The sequence below is a fragment of the Plectropomus leopardus genome, chromosome 2 (genome assembly GCF_026936395.1).
Source record: "Plectropomus leopardus strain MGB_pleo_1.0 chromosome 2, ASM2693639v1, whole genome shotgun sequence".
Classification (NCBI taxonomy): Eukaryota; Metazoa; Chordata; class Actinopteri; order Perciformes; family Serranidae; genus Plectropomus; species Plectropomus leopardus.
In genome coordinates this window covers 20,166,768-20,183,037 of record NC_142177.1, presented here as the reverse complement: position 1 = coordinate 20,183,037, position 16,270 = coordinate 20,166,768, and the positions used below count along the sequence as shown (strand labels likewise).

Here is a 16,270-nt window from a genome sequence, read left to right as displayed (position 1 = left end):
GACCCTTTAAAACAAGATTGTTTTAGATTTTTTTTTGAAGGCAATCCAATCAAGATTGATGAAACATTTTTGCCAGGGTGCAGGATAACAAGAGCAAAAAGAGAAGACATCTGTGCAGTTATTAAATAATAGGCTATTCTTATTTTTCTTATTGTCTTTTTCTAAACCTGTCTTTGGAAAGAAATCTAAATCTATTTATGTATTTACAGTCACCAAAGTTATAATCTAACATATTGTTATGCAGGTTGACCTGAACTCCCAGAAGTCACAGGATCCCATTGTTTTCAGAAATCCAGTGAAAGAAGGCCACACTGTTTTGTCGATGTAATACATGAGGTTCACTAGTGTTTGTATTGCAGTTGTACAAAGATGACTTAACACTGTTTCTATGAATGTGCAGCACCACATTCGATGGTGAGAGCAAGACAAAATGAAACTGCCTGTGATCCACAAATCATTGTGAGAATATCTGACAAAAAGACTGTAATGTCAAAGATAACAGTAATAAACGTCTGTTTAAAATAGCAGTAAAATACACATGTAGTGTGAAAGAGGGACTAAAATGACCAAATGTGGTCCCTCACTTAATCTGTATAAATTTGTTACTAGGATACTAGAGTAAAAGAAGACTCTGTTATCTTTATGCGCATTAACAGTCTCTGAAATCCTGCTGACTAACTGCAAGAAACACTGAATGTCTTTCTAGAACAACAGTGCGATGTGAATCCCAAGTTAGTTAAGTGCTTTATAATAAAAACAATAAAGCTAAAAAATGTGTACAAGATAACGGTAAAATAGTATCAAAAGTAACAATGAATGACATAAGTTAAGAAAAGGCCAAATGATAGAAGTAAGCTTCACTGAGGTTGCCTCCACAGCTGAGGAGCACGGATAGCAACTAATGACTATACCATTACGATGCAAAGAGCAATAAACTTTCAATCATTCCAGAAATGACTAAAAGTAAGACCTAACATAGTTACGAACATTCAGTTCAACTTCTGCCAAAGATGCTTAAATCCTACACATTGGTCCTTTAACTTGAAAAATGGCCTTTAGTTTTATATGTAGTAGTCACGTCAGCCACACCTTTCATCACAGGGGTGTTCTGGGTCACAATAATCTTGGGTGAGTAGAAAGTCCAGGATACAGCGATGGTGCCCTTGCAAAACAATAGCACGCAAATGTCATTTCTTTTTTCACTGAAGCCGAGAATGGCAGAGTTTGCAATGACTTTTGCAAATATTATATCTTGAGACACCAGCCTTTTGTTTTCTCGAGAATTGACAAATTTTACCTAGTATCACGACAAAACAAGCTTAGTTAACTCAATGTAATGAGTTAATATACTTCTGATATCGAGATACTGGCAATGAAAAATAATTCCAAGCATGGCCATTCTGGGTTTATGTAATTATGTGTTTTTGTGTGCAAATACCATGAGAACAATCATGTATTGGTGGAATAAGTGGAATAAGTATTTTGTGCAATGTGTCACTTATCTCAGGCTTGAGAGTACCCTGACATATGAGTGTCAGTGTGAGATTAAACACATTAACTGATGCCATACTTCATTAGTCATTTAGCATCTCTGCTCAGTGGTCATCTAACTTGCATTCCAGGCCTTTGCTACACCCAGTTTCTATGGTTACACCTTTTTTGCACACTGCTTTTGGCAGTCAGAAAATCCTCTTGAGCACTACACATGCATCACCTTTGAAGCTGACAGTTAGGTGAGGCAAGGTGAGGCTGGTACACACGCCATTAAAAGAAGAAAGAACAGGGGGGGTTCATGTAGCTGAATAAAAATGCCTCCAGAACCAGTTGCCAGATGTCCTTTGTGTTCACCCTCTCCTCCTCATTAGCTGACAGTGCTTAAATTAGCATACCAGTATGCTATTTGGGAACAACCAGAGGACACTGCTCTTGAAATGAAATTACAGATTCAGTGAAGCACGTGAGATTCCTTCTTTGAACTATAGCATACAGCTGTTGAGCTCCTTGGCGAACCTCTGGGACGCACCGGACGCTTTCTCAGCATCTCTGGCCCTTTCCTCTATGGGTAGCCATTCCCCACTGGGTCAACCTCAGAGCAGATGTTGAGCTTATATGTCCCAGAGGTTAAATGTCCTCTGCTTTCCACAAGGTCAAGTTTACTGCCACAGCTTCAAAGCAGATTTGTGGTTTCTGGTTCATTCTGGGGTGACATGACACAGTAGTATTTGTGGGAGAAAGTGTAGATTGTCTCAGCTCATATTTGGGAAAAAAAGATAATGCATGTTTACAAAACATACGCATTTATGTACATGTTTGTATGCAAATTGGGTTAATAACCCTTTAAAGCCTGGAATGACATGAGTTTTACTTGGTAAATGAAGCACTTGTATAGCATTCTCCAGTCTTCTTTTTGAGTTCAGTATCTTGCCCAAGGATACTTTGACATGTTGACTGGAGGAATCGAGAATTGAACTGCCAACCTTCCGATTAGAGGATGAGCCACCCCTCTTCTAGTGTTGCCTTGAGATACCTTTACCTTTAAGTATTTAGACCAATGAAACCCCAGCAAAAAAAAAAATCAATTCCCCAATTCTCTTCAAAAACATGGGAAAGGGCAATGACCAAATTGCAAGAAATTTATAAAAAGTAAAAAGAAAATAATATAAAAATGTTTGTTGAGAGAGAGAGAGAGAAATATTAGAAAATTATCCCCAAAAAAGGGAAAAATGTCCAGAAATTATATTAATAATTTTAATACCATACATTCAAAATAAAATATACATATATACATACACATATACATGTATATGTCGTTTAGTTGTTTATTTTGTGTTTTTTTTCTCAGTTTTTTTGTTTTTTGTTTTGCTTTTTTGACAATTTTCAGCTAGTTTTCGTGTAATTTTTTTTTAACTTTTTGCCAACTTTTGGGACATTTCCTGTCAAGCTGTTCATTGCCTTTCTCCCATGATTTTGAGAGAAATAAAAGATCAAGAAAAAATAAAAAAATAAACGTTGAAAAATAATACAAGAAAAATTCAATAAAGCCGATTTACTCATGTTTTAAAGGGTTAATGCATGTCAGTTGTCTCTGGAAAATGTATGTTTGGCTCTACCTGCAGCCTCATGAATACAAATGAAGGAGTGAGGGAACCTGGTGTTATTTGACTGCAGGTGTGTGAGTCTCGCTCCTCGCGCGAGCCTAAGCTAGAGGAGAGAGAAAAGAGACGATCCCCGGAGCGGTGTGACATCAAAACGCGCTGCCGTCGATGACCTAGAAATGGAGCGTGCGTACCCTATGTGCGTAAGCAACGGTGAGCTTTTGTGGCACATGGCTCAGGCAGCTGTTTACGTTGGTGATTGCGTGTCAGAAAAAGACATTGCAATTGGATCCCTTTTTCTCTTAAAGGCCCACGTGAGTTATATGCCTGGAACTAATTAAAGGGGAAACAATCGAATTGATGAAATAAATGCATGGTGTGCGTGGAGTCCTCGCGACCACTCAATGTGTCATTGTCTCGTAATGCGCGCTCAAGCACGACGATAAATCTGTGAATATGAAAAACACCCGTTATAATGTGAAATGACAGTCCCATCCCCAACAAAAACGGCACGCAACGACATTGCGTTATCAATAAAGCGCGGGTCATCATTTCCAAACGATTTAAAAAGGCGCGTGCCAAATAGGGGGCTCTCGTGTCCCTGCGCGCGCTGGCTTCACAACATACACACAACAATAATTTGATTGGGGTCGATGTGCGTGCGGTAGGCGGAACCCGGGCACTCTTCACATCCCACTTTTGAGAAGATTACGAGGACAATTTAGTGGGAAAACAGATGACATTAACGCCGTGTGGAGGGAAGGCGGACGGACGTAGTGGGACAGAGGCAGGACGACACGCCACGGGTCGAGGCAGAGCCGAGCTGCGAGCGGAGACAAGATCTGTGTGGAGATATTTGGAGTTGGAGGAGGACACTTCTTCTCTGGTAAGACGCTGAAAGGCTGTTGTACATTTTAACGTTTTACCCTTTACAGCATATTTAAACTCATCAGCGGACACGTTTCGCACAGATATGGAGACCTTTTATATTTAAATACAGACGAAACGACGCTCCACGTGAGCAGCATCAGCCTGCTTGCTGAGTCCGCGTGTGACATTCACTAAACGGGAGTTAAATGCAAAGTAAAAGTCAAGCAGCCCTTTGAAGCGACATACACGGTCCTCGGTCGCCAGATAACCAGGCGAATAGAGAGGTGACATTACAAACCGTGCTGCTTTTGATCTGCGTGTGTAGCTATTGAGATTCAGTGCCCCCATTTGGACTACATAGACCCCCGTTTGTAACTGCTTTCCTCCCTTTGGCTCGTCTTAGAATGTGCAGGCATGATTTGGTGCACAAAATATTCACTGTGCTTAGACAGAAAGCTCTGATTAAAATCCCACAACAGTGATACCCTCCCACTGTCATGATCAATTAGAGTATACTGGGATCAAACTTGGGCATTGGAGTGGCCTGCTGGAATACTGCACTTCTTAGTATGCTTTTTTTATTTTAGTGTGAACACTTTCCTACTTATACTGCATGCATGTCACTCAGGACTACATGTGACATTGTTTCTGTAATGCATGTTTTATGTATTCATGTTGTGAGTTGCTGGATATGCAAATGCAGTTGCACAGCTTCATTTTTGGATTGCCTGTCATAATTTTAAGTCGTGCTGGAGAAGCATCCACAGCTGGCTCACACCGCGTCACAGCTCAGCTAACAGGTGCCATCTGGCCCCTCATGTATGGTGATCTTGCCAAAGTCTGACTGAAAAACCAAATATAACTAGGAAGGGGTCAAAGCAGCACAAAAATAACAGATATTATATGCAGATACAGATTCAAGATTTAAGAACTTTATTATTATTTTGCAAGCATAATTGCACCTGTGGTGCATAGCAGAAAATAGAAACTTCACACAAATTTAAATTAGGACACAAATGTAAGTATGCTAAATAATAAAATCCTAAAAATACAAGCAATATTATGCAATATTATTAATATGATTTTATATATATATATATATATATATATATATATATATATATATATATATATATATATATATATATATATATATATATATATATATATATATATATATATATATATATATATTTGAATGTGAAAATGGAATATTGCACATGCCCAGTGGTGGGTGGCCATTCCACAAATCTATATCTATATCTGATGTTATTCCTGTAAATGCAGCTTTGGTTTGATTTCTCTGATTTAAGGCAATATAACTGCATTTTCTCACATGCGCAAACCAGATTTCTCATAAAATCTGTAGCCTAGATTTGCATAAAATTTACTTTTAGCATATGTATTTATATACCCAGCTAAGCTAGGTGCAAACCATCCCACAGACTGGATGAGGCTGTAAGCAGCAGCATGGTTTCTGGAGTCACCTGCAGCAGGCAAAGTCCCCAGTCATCCACTCCTCCACGATGAGTCACCTCAAGGGCTTGTGGGCAGCAGGTGAGACTGTGACTGCTAGACTTGACAGTACGGAGCTGGTGTGAGCTCACGTCTGGCCTGCTTGGCCTCTGCTGCTCTGAATGACTGATTCCTCTCTCTGGCTTGGTGTGGGCCCATGTACCGCCTCTCTCCAACCCATTCCCACAGTGTGGACGTAGTGATCCAGCCTCAGACGGCAGCAGGGCACGCTGAGCTTTTGATCTGGTGTGATTAATGCCTGCTGCATTTGTGTGTTTGACGCCACATTTTTGCACATGTGTGAGTGTAAAGGCACTTGCTTGTGTGTGTGGTCACGCACATGAATGCATGCACACCACTGAATGTTGGAAAAGAGATTGAATATATTGTGAAATAAATGTCGTTACCTTGACGGTTGATTACAAAGGGTATTGACCGACAAGAATAGAGAGAGAGAGTGGGGAGCACAAAGGTTACAGCATTTATTCACAACTACTATAATATAACATGAATAAACTCGTGGCTAGCAGAAAATAAGCTATACAAAGTCTCCTTAATATTCCTTCTTCTCTTTAAATCTCAGGTTAGTGGACGAGTAACGTTCATGGCTCCTTGTCTCGCCTCTTTCTTATCTTCACTATTGGATGAGACATAGACACAGATATTCACTAAGTTCCAATTTAATTTGATCAAAGCTCAGTGTCCATGTGAAATATTCGTATCCAGCGGCAGTATTGGTCTACCTCTGCAGGAATGAAAAGAAAACATGATGGGATGGCTCAGTCTAAGAGTGCAATATATTTCACTGTGAGAAGAAAGGAACACTCTGCTGAGTATTAAACTCTGAAAGGACATGAGATTCTGCCTGGCCTCGAGGTTTTACAGGGATTCGATTTTGTTTTTTTAAAAGGCAAGCAGAAGTATTTGTCCTCGCACTAGCAATAAAAATGCAATGTTGCATTTGCAGAGTGGAAATTTTATTTTGACAGCGCTGTTGATGATCTATTTTGTGGTTTAAGGCCCAGAAAACCGACATCACAGAAGTACTGGCGACAAAGGCCTAGTGTTGCTTTACATCGCCTGTCTCTCAGCCAAAAAGTTGCATTATACATGCCACAAAGACTCCAACCAGTGACCGACTAGCACATACATTCTGCGTGAGAGGAAATAACTCTTCATACCAGCAGGTGACTGTTGTCTGTGTTCTTCATTCAAAAAGGGGATCCGGACGACCGATGGGACAGATTCAAGATGCTAGTTGGTTAGTTAGCGCATTAATAACACAAGTAGATGTTGCAAAAACAGATTTACTGTGTGCTAGCGACCAATAACACAAAAATGACAAAGCATTTTTGCTAAAAAGCTAGGTCATTAAAAAAAATAATCCTACCTAATATAACAATTTGATTTTGATCTCACAGCCTCTTGATTTTAGTCATTTGTTCACTTCGTTTCCTTCCTTGTGTACTAAGCCAATAAGGAGGACTCACAATATTTTTAGACTATATCACGATGCACAATATATATCTTGATTTTTTAAAAAAATATTCTCTAAACCACTGTAAACTACTAAACTAGACATTAAATGAACCACAGTTACAAACATAAAATAAAGTAACACAAACTATTGTTATAATAAAGTTGAATAAAATACTGTTATAATGTAACGTATACAGTTAAATAAAGTACTGTTATAGTAAAATAAATCAAGGCGGAACCCATTATGTTTTTATTTTGAAGGGCCCGGCTCACCTTGTGCCTGAAGTGTTGATGTTTTAGCTTTGGACTTGAATCTACCGATCAACAGTTGAATGTTAGCGTTTGGAGAAAGTTAAACTGTAACCTCGGTATGAGGATTAATCCACTCACTGCTAGCTGCAAACAATCTTACAGCTCTACAGTTCATATATTAATATTATCTGCAAGTCCCGCTGGTGCTGCACGGTCGCAAAATGTGACCAGACAGTCGCAGTCTGAAGTGCTGCAAAAGCTCTGCTTTTTGTGTGTGTGTCAGAGGCAGAGAGCCGTAAAAGAGAGAGGGAAACACGAAACTCCAGTGACAGTGTCTTATACTGAAACCCCACGTCCAGAATGGCTTTCTAGCTCCTCCATGTTTGTTTGTTTTGGTGCTGTGGATTATGTAGATGCCCCCTTGGTCACACAGACGGACACAGAGGGTTATCAGATGACGTAAATGAAATAAACGATACAGCATCATATGAAGCAATAGCCGTTTTTCTATCGTCAGATGATATATTTCGTCATATGAAGACAGATGGTGCAGAGCACACCGCAAAATCCAGGGCGACAGGCGCTCACTGACAACCCCACACTGACCAACAGCTGACTGTCAGCTTAGTGTGTCAGGGCCCTTAAAAAGACTGAAAAGTATGGGGTAGAAAATCTAGGCCCTGGGTAAGGTTTATCTATCCCTTTGAGCACAAGCAAGCTCATTTGCTCGTCCTTAGTCACATCACAGAATTTCTACATTTTCAGTTCGGTTTATGAAAGAGTTTTGCCGACATACTGAGGGATATCATAGACGAATTGCAGCCTGCATAAGGTCATACCATTTAGAGCTCATCTAACCAATAGGCTGGCATTTATCGTGAGTAGGAGAAAATGACTCTACCCTCAACAGTGTGCTGTCCACTAATCAGCAGCAGATTGAGCAGAGTCTCACATCCATGCCTTCTGGGAACAGCTGCCTAATGTAATTGAAACTTCAGATTAGCTGAAAAATATACATTCCCTGTTTTATTAAAGATTGACTGTGTGGATATTACTATATTAATTCCATTATTACAGCCGTTCCTCAAAGCATCTGTATCTGCGAGCTGTGAGCAGTTCAGTTGGGGAGTAATTGCTTTCTTCATTGATTAATTAGGTCCAAATAGATGACACTCCACTGTCAATAGAGGCAGTCCAGTTTACCAAAACGTCTCACATTCATGATATCCAGGTTGTAAACTGCCGCCACATGGCGTTTTTTTTTTCACTTGTCCTCTTCATAAGGAAGTCAGAGTAAAAGGTCGGCTGGAGTTAGTCTGTGTGGGTTGTTAAAGGACTTGATTAAATTGCCAGAGTCACTTCAGAGGGACAGATTATGGAGGCCCTGGGAGCTCAGCGCACTCCATATTGAGGAAATGCATGCAAATAGACGCTATACAAGCAAATGACCAAACATCTTGACCAGTTGGACAAAACATACGATGCAATTAGAAAAAGCGCTACAAGAAACTAGCAACATAAATTGAAACTTTTCCCAGTGATGCACACGATGGGGACATGCAGCACTTGTTGCTGCTGTTTGTGAATTAAGAACTTATTTAAATAACTTTTCTTCAGTGGTGTTTGAAATAGGGATGCCACGTGAGGAAGTTCTACTACCGGTTAACAAATTCATGACAACACCGGTGTTACTGATTATACCGCACATTTTACAAAAAAAGATATTTGTTGATGACGCTCAATATCTGCCGAGCACAAACTTTGACCTTTTACGTTACATCTTTTTATCTTCGCCTTACTTTGAACAATACAGAACAGGACCAGTTGGTGTGGCTGTGGCAGTGCCTGCTTAAGTTTATTTTCTGCTGGACTCTGGCTCCCTTCTCCTCTTCATGTCCCTCTTTCTCTCACAGGATGAGCTTCCTCTAACATTCTCTCCTTCTCCTCAGCATCAGAGTCTTACTCACTCTGTTAGTGCAGCCCCATGAATGTTGTCTTGCACCGACTTGCCTATGGCAGAGCTCTGTGCGTCAGCTCTGCTGCTGTACAGAGCAGACACTTTCAGTTAATAATTGTAGTATTAATGACATGCTAAGTATTTTACTTTTTTTAAAATTTACTGAACATGGGTGCTGATACTTGAAAATGAACAAAATCATGTTTATTTCTATTAAAAAAAGAGTATGCAAGTAATGTAATCACCCGGACCTGCTAACAGACATTCACGGCAAGCCTAGTTGGAAAATGAACCAACATTTTTTTGATTTATTTTAACATTGTAATGGCATTATTCATATATTATTGCAGATATCTCTTGTGAAACTAGAGTTAGCCTTTTGCGTATTATACAATATCTAGCTGCTTCAACATAAGCCTCAAATATTTTCTACCAATGTGTCTCGGCTGTGTGCATTACTTATTCCTGGAAACAGTTTCCGTTGTGAACTTCTTGCAGTGCTATTTCGCTGGGCCTGTGTTGTCAAATCCATGTTTCCATGTGTTGTCAAGCTGGTAAATATGTGTTGTCATTTGCTTGCACTGTGTCTATTTGCATGTATTTTCTTAATTTGCAGTGCTTTGAGCTCTCTGGGCCACCGTAACAGACAGAGGAAAGCTTTACCATCGGGCCACAGTACACACCCCAAAGTCTGAATACAATCTTCTGAGTCTCAGCCAGAGATGTATTTTTGCTCATTATCCATCGCTGGCTTATTGTGCTCAGCACAGTTCTCAGTTCTATAAGGGATTTGATGCTTAAGCCTTACATTGATCTGCTTACAGTGGGTGCCTGCTGTGCTCAGGAGTTCTCTGATTGGGATTTGGACTTCTATGGTGCTGTGGCATGTGAGAGTCAGCAGTGCAACATCCACCATGGTGGTCAAACACTGTGTGAGTTGTACTTCCAGCTCAATGAATGCATTCGCCCCCACGATGCTTACACTCTCTTTCTTTTGCTCTCCTCCCATGTGATGAGAAGGAAACAGGAGGGAGACGAGTGGCAGATGCCAGGAGAGGATGGTACTTTGTTTCAGGGCGCATGATTGAGAGGAGACAGAGCTAGCATTCAACAGTGTGGTGTTGGGCGAGGGCTCTCTGGATTGAGGGCCAGTTAGCTGGTTGTGTCCTGTCCTGTTGTTCTTACTCATATACAGCTGGGATACTTTTCCTCACAGAGGATGTGTCCAAAGTAACCACAGCTGAGAATCTGAAGGAGACAAAGTCATATGCTTTTATATCAAGTTAACTTCTGCTGGATTTAACATGTAGATCTGAAACAATTTGTCAATTATCCATCAAAATAAATGAATCTGCCACTATTTTAATAATCATGCTAGTCTTTTTTTTTAAGCAACATTTGATGAGTCATGGTTTGCAAATGATTTGCTACTTTACTTGGTCTTACATTGATTATTTGGGCTAGTTGCATAAAAAAGATATTTGATGACATAAGCTTGTGCCCAATGATAATGTGATACACTTTTCACTGTTTTTTTTTAAAATGTTTTATAGACCAAACAGTTAACTGATGCTTCAAGAAAATGATCTGATAATTAAAATAATACAATAGTTGCAGCTCTATGAACAGGGACTTCTTAAGGTTAGATCTTACAAATTCGTCTACAGGCCAGAGGTTTATTGGCCCTCAATTATGAAAAAACTGGGCTGCATGGATAGACACTAGTTTGAGTCAGCATGGACTTGCTGTGCAGCATGATACATTTAGGGAGAGAAGTTTCTCTGAGGTCTTTGGCCGTATTAGGCCTCTCCAAGTTGCAAACTCTAGGAGTGAGTTTTCTAAACGGAGAATATAACAGGGCAAAATATGTAGATAAGGTTTTGTTTTTAGTGCCCGCATTTATCAATACCCGATCATTCCTATGCTGTCAGTGGCAAGATAAGATCATTTGATGAATCCCACTTAAACCGTATCGTAAGATAATTTCTCACTAGAATCAGTTTAACTGTCCAACTATCCGTTCCTGCTAAGATATTTGTGTTTACTAGTGACCCTCTGGTCACAGTCCCCATTAGTATTGTTGTTCATCTAGCAAGATATTCCAAAATGAACTGAAATTTGTTGATTAGTCCAGAAAAAAAACTGATTTGCAAGCAAAGCGAAGTTGTATGCTGGCCAGCCGAGCGTGTTGAAATGTTTGCAAACACCTGCAGTGTGTCAGCAGTATTGTGTGATAAGTTGTTTATCAGATATTTTTCTTTATATAGCTACAATGAATAGTGAGGATACTGGCATTTGCTTCCAGTGCTGCATTTGACAGCAGTCTGAGAACAGGCCAAATTTGATTTGACATTAACATGCCAGCATTGCATTACTGTCCATGCCAGTTCTTATCACCCTTACTTTCAGATAAAATGAATGGAGCCCAAGTGGCCTGTGTAAATACATTTCCTTTTTTATCAAATAAAAAAAAAAGAAAATGTATTTACATCCATCCCAGCAATTTATTGCTTTGGGCAGAGGCCTTAATCACATCCAATACTAGGGGTGTGAATCTTTCAGTATCTCACGATTCAATTCGATTTCGATTCTTGGGGTCACGACTCGATTCAGAACAATTTCTGATTCAAAATCAGTTCCTGATTCAAAGTATAGGAGGTGTAATTTCAGGATCTACTCCAGTCTGTTTTGCCATCGGCACATTATGTTATGAAAACAAAGTGTGTATGAAATTATGGAGGTTTTATTATGCACAAGCTTTTTTGTTGTAGAAAACATTTCTCCCAAGTGTCGGGAAACAGAAAGTGAAAAATAAACATTGTAATTATTATACTTCAAAAAATGGACACCGTTTTCCAAAAAAAAAAGTCCCATTATTTTTTTGCAGGTGTTTGTGTATGCCGTTATCTGTGCCATTCTGCAAAGCAGCTCCTATCTGTGATGCTGCAGAAGGCCACATCACACTCGTGACACTTCGGAGAGGGGCCTGATTCTCCTGCCTGCTCTGCCTGCAGTCAACACAGAGTTTACGTCCATATGAGGCCCTGCTGCTTGTTAGACTGTCTCCTGATTTACCCTGGTCTCATTATTATTATTATTATTATAGGGGCTACCAGAGTTTATGCAGGAGGCGCTACCAATAACACAGAGCGATAGATACAGCAGGATTAGGCCAATCACAGTGCAGTTTGCTTCAGATGACGTATGGTATACGTAAGCGGATACAAAGCGTGGGTTCGTCTTCCGATTGGTGGACCAGACCGAAACAAACCTCTGACCTCTCTCCAAGGGAACCATGGGAAACCAATATGGCGTTTAGCATCGATGCTAATGTACTTTTATCATCGAAATATGGATAAAATATGAACGGAAGACACTCAATATCGGATCTATCATTATGGATATATTGGACAAGGTCCCGTAGAAACATCTGAATTCCCAGACTGGATACTTAGGCTTCTAAAAGAGCTACGATGCATCGGAGAAATCCCTCTGAACGGCACAGCCGGCAGCTTTCACCGGCGAAAAAGTAAGACGACTTCCTTATAATACATCCATGTCCGACAAACGGTCTCAAAATTATCAAGACTTTCCTAAATGATAACAATTTTAGATGGTTAACAATATATGTATAGTACGACGGAGGATTAGGGCCACATTAAGGGAAAAGAATAATTATTAACGAGATTAAAGTCATTAGTTACGAGAAAAAACTCATTATTAACGAGAAAAAAGTCATTATTAACGAGAAAAAAGTCATTATTAACGAGAAAAAAGTCATTATTTACGAGATTAAACTCATTATTAACGAGAAAAAAGTCATTATTTATGAGAATAAAGTCATAATATTCAAACCTGCTGCTTTTGGAGATACTTGTTAACATGAGGGCTACGGAGGATTTGTTTCTTGAGACACAACGAAACCCCTCTGAATAGCCCGTAGATGCATCCAACGATAACCCTGCAGTTGACCAGTTCAGCCATTTCCCCCTCCAGAAAAGCAGCAACATCCTCCAAGTCCGACTGGTTCTTTCGCCGGAAATAGAATAGAATAGAATAGAATATTCCTTTATTGATCCCCCATTGGGGGAAATTCCAAATGTTACAGCAGCATGAAAAAAGAAAAGTGAAATGTAACAAAGAAAATAACAATAACAATAACAATAAATAAGTAATAAAATAAGTATGTACATAGAGGAAATAAGGTATGTACACATAATAATAATTAAGTAATAGAATAGTATGTACACAAAAGATGGATTAGAGAATAGTACAAAAATTTGTTGTGCAAATTACTCTGGGATGAATTTTGGATGAAGCCAGTTTTGTTCCCATCAGCCAGTGATGCTGATGTTATAGAGTCTTATTGCAGATGGGATGAATGACCTGCAGTAGCGCTCCTTCTTGCAGGGTGGATGTCTCAGTCAAGTAGTCAAAGATGCAATTTCTTGCATATTCTTTTTAAAGTCCTGATACTTATGATAATGTGATGCTGATGTGCCAAAAGATTAAGCATCTCCTTGTTTGTGAAACCTATCCTAAAATACAACTCAAACAAATCCTCCGTAGCCCTCATGTTAACAAGTGTCTCCAAAAGCAGCAGGTTTGAATATTATGACTTTATTCTCATAAATAATGACTTTTTTCTCGTTAATAATGAGTTTGATCTCGTTAATAATGACTTTTTTCTCGTTAATAATGACTTTTTTCTCGTTAATAATGACTTTTTTCTCGTTAATAATGAGTTTTTTCTCGTAACTAATGACTTTAATCTCGTAAATAATTAATTTTTTTTTCCTTAATGTGGCCCTAATCCTCCGTCGTAGTATAGATTAGAGATCGATGTTTAGGATTTTTTAATCGATTTTGAATCGTTAAATTCAGTCGTTTTTTTCAAATATCTGACTCTTAGGTATACTCCTTACTGGCCTTGACTTGTCACTCTCCCCCCATGTCACGCTGTGGGATGATTTTCTTTTGCAATGTGTATAACCCAAACTTTTAGACAAACACAATCTGCGATCCTTTAATGAAACACTTTCTTATACAAGTAGTCAGTGTAGTGTAGAATATGTTGAAACAGGGGCTTGTTAACAGTTTATTTGTAGTTTTGCTTATTAAGCAGCATAGCACAGTGTCACTGTGTTTGCACCGATGTGCTGAAGACAGCTTGTGAGCCAGGGAGCCACAGGGGTGAGATCACATTCAAATCAAGTGAATAATTTGTTCTACATACACAGTATGTTGATGAAACAGATGTGAGGCTGTGCAGAATCTTCAAAACCTGCCAGTATTTTGAAGCAGCTCATCACCTCAAGAGCAACATGGCATTCAGCGTCCTCCTAGTAAACAGTATTTGTATCCATATTGGTAATACCTTGAATAATTCCCTCTTATTGTTGCATTTCATAATTTTGATTTGTGGTTTCTCTTTGACACATTTTCTGGCTTTTCTGTTTTTTCTCGAAGCTCCCACAGAAGTAAGTCAATACATGACTTAAATTTACTATGCATTCAGTGCCTAATTTTTGGTGCATTTTGCATCTGGAGAGGTGTTTGTGTGCACGGCAGCCTGGAGCCGCAATTTGACAGTCATCTAAAGCAAATGCAGATGTGTTTAATGGAGGATTGTGCAAATAACAGGAAGAAGTCTGTTTAATTACAGATCCCACTGGAATAATAGATAACCTTCACACGATTTGTGTTGGCGATATTGACAGTAGAGATGTATTCCTTCTCATGAATATAATGAAACTAGATGACACTCAGCCTGTGGTGCTCAAAATGTCAAAAAAAATGAAAAATTCAACACTAATGCCTACTTTTAGAAATTATGATGAAGTTACTTAAGATAATCCTTAGCTCTTGTTGTAAGCAGTTACATGTAGTTACTATTTTCTCTCTACTGAGCAACACGCATCAACCATATCACCGCGCAGATGGAAGCGTGCATCTACTACCAGCTTTCCGAGCACCACTGAGCTATCACATGCATGAGCCTCTCGTCCAATAGTAGATGCATGCTAGTAGTTTGATAGTTTGGAGTAGTTCCTTTATTTTCAAAAGAAGGCAGACATCTCTACGTCTGATATCCAACACTCCGCAGCTCGCACCAAAACAATCCCAATTACTGAATAGCACTACAGGTAAGAGGAAAAATATCCATTTTCTAAACTGTCCCTTTAATAACATCTCGATTACTTAAGTGCTGTGTCTTACCGCTTCCCTTTTGATTTGTGTCTTTACTCACAATCTTAAGGCCGATCCTGATAGCTGTTTGTGCCTTTCTCCTGTCCTGCCTGCGCTGTTTTTAAGAAGGCTCTGGACTTCTATGTTGTGGTGACATTGCTGCTCCGCTGTCCCTTTCTATCTGTGGGGTGTCCACGGTCAGAGTTGAGCCAGAGTGACACAATGTGTTGTATGATTCTATAAATAAATCACATTTTCAGTGAGTCACCAGGCTAGTATTCCCAAGCAGGCATTTCATAAGACACTAAAGACAATCCACACTCCTCTTTGCTGCGTCCAGCCCCACGTTGTAGTAGGGACATCCTCGAGCTGCAGCACGTCAGTCAGACCAGGGGGCAAAACAGCAGACCATGGCCTCTGTGAAACTCACAGAGGAAATACGTGCATTTGAGTGACCAAATAAGTGACCAACTGAAACCACAAATTTAGTCTTGAAGAGGAGGTATTGTGCAAAACAAAAATTGTCTTGATGAATTTTGCAATTAGAGTAGAGTTCTGCTACATCCACAGGTCTTTTGTTTGTGTAGAAATAAAAGTTTTGGTCATTTCCAAATGTAAAAGAAATGTTGTCCTTTATATAGCTATGCCTGTCATTTGATCCTGGGTGTGTGCGTCATGTGTTTCAAGTGGACACACGATGAAGGTTGTGAAGAGTGAAAGACACAGTGTAGCTTTTGTCTCTCAGATTCAAGGTTCAAAAGTGAGAGGTGTACTAAAAAAAGCAAATGAAGCGTGAAGCTGGTTCTGTTTCCTGTTTAAAAGGGAGAGAGACAGAAAAGTAGGGGAAATGTGAAAGGATATGACATGTAGCAAGAATCACTGTCTGAAATTCAACCAGGGACATTGTGATCAT

At 39.5% G+C, this 16,270-nt stretch overlaps 1 protein-coding gene across 3 annotated transcripts in view; it reads left to right on the top strand.

Moving 5' to 3' along the window:
• Positions 1-3,391: 3,391 nt before the first annotated feature.
• LOC121956081 (sodium-coupled neutral amino acid transporter 3-like) overlaps positions 3,392-16,270 on the top strand; it is a 50,889-nt gene continuing 38,010 nt past the window's right edge. The window contains exon 1 of one of the 3 annotated variants that reach the window (XM_042504173.2): positions 3,392-3,981. The gene's annotated coding sequence lies outside the window, so the exon portion shown is untranslated. Of the gene's footprint in view, positions 3,982-12,521; positions 12,698-16,270 lie in introns of those variants that run through there. The other 2 variants (XM_042504191.2, XM_042504183.2) reach the window with 2 other exon arrangements.